This window comes from Sapajus apella, unplaced genomic scaffold, assembly GCF_009761245.1.
Source record: "Sapajus apella isolate SASKATOON/1434 unplaced genomic scaffold, GSC_monkey_1.0 scaffold9, whole genome shotgun sequence".
Classification (NCBI taxonomy): domain Eukaryota; kingdom Metazoa; phylum Chordata; class Mammalia; order Primates; family Cebidae; genus Sapajus; species Sapajus apella.
In genome coordinates this window covers 22984094-22989725 of record NW_022436949.1, presented here as the reverse complement: position 1 = coordinate 22989725, position 5632 = coordinate 22984094, and the positions used below count along the sequence as shown (strand labels likewise).

At 39.7% G+C, this 5632-nt stretch overlaps 1 long non-coding RNA gene across 1 annotated transcript in view; it reads right to left on the bottom strand.

The window, feature by feature from the left end:
- LOC116551301 overlaps window positions 1-3986 on the bottom strand; it is a 16809-nt gene extending 12823 nt beyond the window's left edge. The window contains exons 1-2 of the long non-coding RNA XR_004268836.1: window positions 3642-3986; window positions 845-847 (exon numbers count right to left, since the gene is read on the bottom strand). This is a non-coding gene — a long non-coding RNA (uncharacterized LOC116551301). The remainder of the gene's footprint in view (window positions 1-844; window positions 848-3641) is intronic.
- Window positions 3987-5632: the final 1646 nt, after the last annotated feature.

The following is a 5632-nucleotide window of genomic DNA, read 5'->3' as shown; positions in this document are numbered from 1 at the left end:
CCCTCTCTCTCTCTCTCTCTCTGTCTCTCGTGCACATAGATGTCTTGGTGCCATGAGGTTTTGGCCATTTTGGAAGACTTAGTTCAGGATAATAACAATGGCAGACAGGATTAACCTGGAGGAAAATTCTGGTGGAAACAGTGATACTTGTGGGAAATCACCGCTGTATACACTGTGGCTTTCACTTCTGTAAACAGGTTGAAGATTTAGTTGGCAAATTTGGGTATTGATGGAGCAAGGTTATTATGAGAGGGGAAGTGAATCTCAGAAGAACTGACTGGTTATGAGTAGATCTTTTTCTCTGAGACATTAGAAAAAAAAATTAAGATGGATGTGTTATTCATTCCTGGTATTTCTCTTTTTTTTCTGGAAAAAGAAAACAGTGTGACTGTTGAAAGTCAACAGGAGGCTTGTAGGGAACAGTGAAGGTTTGATAATGGCCATTGTGGAGCATGGGAGAGAACATTTAGCAAAGGCTGAGGATGATGATGGTTCATTTGTCATTGTACTCAGGTTGCTTTCAGCTTTTCTGTGTCTGCAGTCAAGAAATAGGACAGGAAACAACTGTTGATATTAAGGCAGAGGAGAGACTCTGAAGCTGATTTCAGTGATGAGACAGAGGTATTTTAAGAATGGAATGTTGGTCTGTAGAGTCTAGATTGAATGGAGAAGAAAATGAGGGAAGAATGGGTTGAGGATATGAGGTGAAAGGAAACAGCTGGGGATTGGGAGTCCACAGCTTGGAGAAAAAGTAGAGTGTGGAGTTAGGCTTTATGAGATAGAGAAGCCAATATAGTAGAGATAAGACAATAACAGAATTGGGAAGGGAGTGAGCTATGGTTACAAACTGGACGTTAGAAAGTTCTAGGTAAATAAAAAGGTATTGGTTTGTTTGGTGAAGATAAGGATGGCTAAATTTGTAAATATCAAGAAACCTTTGTTTATTCATCTGTCCCACTCCAGCTGAGAACTTGAGCCCTCAATGATGTAGGCAAAAAGTGGAAAAGGTAAGATGACTGTGTGCCAGATTTCAAATGTTAGATGATATTAAAAGCAAAAAAGAAAAGAGAAGAGGAGAGTAGTTATGGAGATGGTAGAACTCTGCTAACCCCAAAAAGTAATATAGAATTATTCTAGGAAGAAACCACAGAGTACAGAAAACAGACTGAGCCTTGTAAGGCTTCTTCCATAAGGAAAGCACAGGGGTTAAATTTAGACCTGAGTAACAATTCTAGGGTTAACAGTAGAAATCTGTTAATTTGGGTTACTTATTAATAAAATTCCAATAAATTTGTAGGTTTCATCCCCCAGACTTCTAGCTTGACCCACAGCCTCATATAGTCACTTCTGGGGTCCTGAGACTGAATTCTCTCAGGGCAAGGTACGTTTTGCTCAGTGAACCCAAACCATTAATAAATAGTGAGTACCTCTTTTGAAATGTTCTACGTTCTCAGTGCTGAGTGCTAAAGGAAGCCTCTCTGGTTTTGGTTCTCCTACTAGTTTCACATGACTGGATTTGAATCCCAGAAAATTACTAACTATTGAAAACCTCCGTTGCTTTACCTACAAAATAGGTATAATAACAGTATTGAACTCACAGGCAATGGTGAAGATTGAACGTGATGATATATGTAAGTAAAGGTAAAGAACATAGAACAGAGACACATCACTCAATAAACATCTGCCATTTTCTGTGGTTATTGTTGAACAAGATTTCCTTGAGTATTTTCTTTACCTAATTATTAAATTTTATTAGATATGAATTGGCAGAGAACTTGTGTTATGATATGTAATGAAATGTCATAAAAGTACTTACAATCTTTGAGAGAAGTGCTATAATACAAAATCGTAACTGAATTAATATGGTGCAACAAGCCTGGGACCCTTAGGAATTCATTATAGGAATACCTCACTTCAGGGTATTTGGTGTAGTAGTATTGAACCTGGCAGTGGAATATCTGTTTTCAGCTGCTGACTCTATTCCTTCCTATATATTTATCTTTTAGTAAATCATTTCCTGAAGTCTCAGTGACCTCATCTTCAAAATGACAGTAATAACAGTACCTCCTCCTCAGGCTGTTATGAGGCTTAAATGACATAAAAATAATCCAGCACAGAACTGAATCCAGGATGAGACTTGACAACACCTACTCTGCTACATCTGCCCAAATTCCAGTAGACTTGATTATTTGATTTTCCAGTTCACAGGTTATTTGAAACAGAAAATTAAAGTGAGGGAGGCTAACAGAAGACGTTTAACTGATTTTAATGAAAAGTGACAGGTGGTAAACTGATGTGGCACAAACAATAGAAGAAAGATTATAAACAGATATAAGATATTTTAAAAATACAAAGAAATCTGGGGTATTTAATTCAGCAACAAACAACCATAGAAAACTCAAAAGAGTTTTTCACATCAAAAGATGTGAAAAATCAAAATTTCTAACAGTACAATAAACAATGTTTTTAACGGAGATCTTGAGCTACGGGATTTAGAGCTACTTGAGAACAGGCTGCATCTTACATTTAAGGAGAGGGAGGGAGGGCATAGGGTGAGGAAACAGCCTGTGCTCACATCTTCCCACACAGGATCTTAGTTGTTCTTACAAAATTCATGGGACGTAAATATTTTTATTCTACTTCAAAGAGTAGAAAATGAAGGGCAGAAAAATTAAGTAACATCCCAAGCTCACACATCCAAGAAAGCAGTCTATTTTTTTGTAAAAGATTTTCAGGAGAGTATGATTAGAATCTAAACATGTACGTGGGACCACTTATTTTTCTAGCTATTACAGAAAAAAGAGGATAAAATATGGGCCAATTTAGAGGTCAAAAATTTGTAGACTCCATGAACTTAAATTGTTAGCTCATGCAGAGGAGGGAAAAGAACAAAATTATATTGGTTACTTAAGCATATTTTCTGAGGTTCTTTGGATTTTAGAAAGCAATTTTGTATCACATAAACATTTAATAGTATTGGGACCATCAAAGAAGTAATAAAATATAGATTATTGTATTTGTCCATTTTCACACTGCATACCCATGTCTGGGTAATTTATAAATAAAATAGGTTTACTTGACTCACAGTTCCACATGGCTGGGGAGGCCTCACAATCATGGTGGAAGACAAAGGAGGAGCCAAGGGACATTTTTTTATGACAGCCAGCAAAGAGAAAGAATGAGAGCCAAGCAAAAAGTGTTTCCCCTTATAAAACCATTGGCTCTAATGAGACTTACTACCAGAAGAACAGTATGGGGGAAACCACTCCCATGATTCAATTATCTCCCACCAGATTCCTCCCACTACATGTGGTAATTATGAGAGCTATAACTCAAGATGAGATTTGTGTGGGGAACAGGGCTGACCCATATCATTCTGTCACTGGTCTCTCCAAATCTCATGTCCTCACATATTGAAACTAGTTTTGTCTTCCAAACAGTCCCTCAAATCTTAACTCATTTCAGCATTAATTCAAAAATCCACAATCCAAAGTCTCATCTGAGACAAGGCAAGTCCCTTCCACCTATGAGACTGTAAAATCAAAAGCAAGTTAGTTACTTGCTAGATAAAATGGGGTTATAGGCATTGGGTAAATACAGCCATTTCAAATGGGAGAAATTGGCCCCAATGCAGGGGCCACAGGCCCCATACAAGTCTGAAATCCATGGGTCAGTCAAATCTTACAGCTTCAAAATGATCTCCTTTGACTCCATGTCTCACATCCATGTCACACTGATGCAAGAGGGTGGTTCCCATGGTCTTGGGTAGCATGATCCCTGTGGTTTTTCAGGGTACAGGCTCCTTTTTGGCTGCTTTCACAGGCTGGCGTTGAGTGTCTGTGGTTTTTCCAGATGCACAGTGCAAGCTGTTGGTGGATCTACCATTCTGGGGTCTGAAGGATGGTGGCTGTCTTCTCAAGCTTCACTAGGTGGTCCCCCAGTAGGGACTCTGTGTGGGGTCAGAGACCCCACATTTTCCTTCTGAACTGCCCTAGCAGAGGTTCTCCATGAAAGTCCCACCCCAGCAGCAAACTTCTGACTGGACATCCAGTTGTCTCCATACATCCACTGAAATCTAGGCAAACCTCAGTTCTTGACTTCTGTGCATCTGCAGGTTCAATATCGCTTGGAACCTGCCAAGACTTGGGGCTGGCACCCTTTGAAGCCACAGCCCAAGCTGTATCTTAGCGCCTTTTAGCCATGGCTAAAATCAAAATTTTAGCTAGGGGGCAGGATACCAAGTCCCTAGCTTGCACACAGTAGTAGGGGACCTGGTCCTGGCCCAAAAAGTCAATTTCTCCTCCTAGGCCTCATTGCCTGTGAAGTGAGGGGATGCCGCAAAGGTCTCTGACATGCCCTGGAGACATTTTCCCCATTGTCTTGGTGATTAACATTTGGTTCCCTATTACTTATGTAAATTTCTGCAGCCTGCTTGAATTTCTCCTCAGAAAATGAGGTTTTCTTTTCTACTGCATCATCAGTCTGCAAATTTTCTGAACTTGCATGCTGTTTCCTTTTTAAAACTGAATGCTTTTTACAGCACCCAACTAACATCTCTAATGCTATGCTGGTTAGAAATTTTTTCCACCAGATCACCTAAATCATTTCCCTCAAGTGCAAAGTTCCACAAATTTCTACAGCAGAAGCAAAATGCCACCAGTCTCTTTGCTAAAACATAGTAAGAGTCCAGTTCCCAACGAGTTTCTTATCTCCATCTGAGACTACCTCAGTCTGGATTTCATTGCCTATGGTATTATCAGTATTTTGGTCAAAGCCATTCAGCAAGGCTCTAGGAAGTTCCAAACTTTCCTACATTTTTATGTCTTCTTTTGAGCCCTCTAAATTGTTCCAACTTCTGCCTGTTATCCAGTTCCAAAGTTGCTTCCACATTTTCGAGTATCTCTATAGCAATGCTCCACCCTACTGGTACCAATTTAGTGTATTAGTCCATGTTCATGCTGCATAACCGAGACTGGGTAATTTATAAAGAAAATAGGTTTAATTGACTCACAGTTCCAAATAGCTGGCTGGGGAGGCCTCACAATCATGACGGAAGACAAAGGAAGAGCAAAGTGACATATTTCACAGTAGCCTGCAAAGAGAGAATGAAAGCCAGGTGAAAGGGGTTTCCCCTTATAAAACCATCAGATCTTATGAGACTTATTCACTACTATGAGAACAGTATGGGGGGAACCACCCCCATTTCAATTATCTCCCACCAGATCCCTCCCACAACATGTAGGAACTATGGAAGCTACAATTCAAGATGAGATTTGGGTGGGGACGCAGAGCCAAGCCATATCAACTATTACGTTTTTAAAAAAATCTGCCATAAATCTTGTTTTGGCTGAGTGGTGTCTCCCCAAAGTTCATATATTGAAGTCCCAATCCCCAGTACCTCAGTGTGACTTTACTGGAAGAGAAGGTCTTTAAAGAGAAGGTTAAGTTAAAATGAGGATACAATAAACCTACGTCCTTGTAAGAAAGGAAGAGACACAAAGTTTGCATGCACACACAGAGGAGACCATCTACAAACAAAGGAGACAAGTCTCAGGAGAAACCGTACCTGCTAACATCTTGATCTTGGATTTTCTCCATCCAGAACTGTGAGAAAATAAGTTTCTGTTAAGGT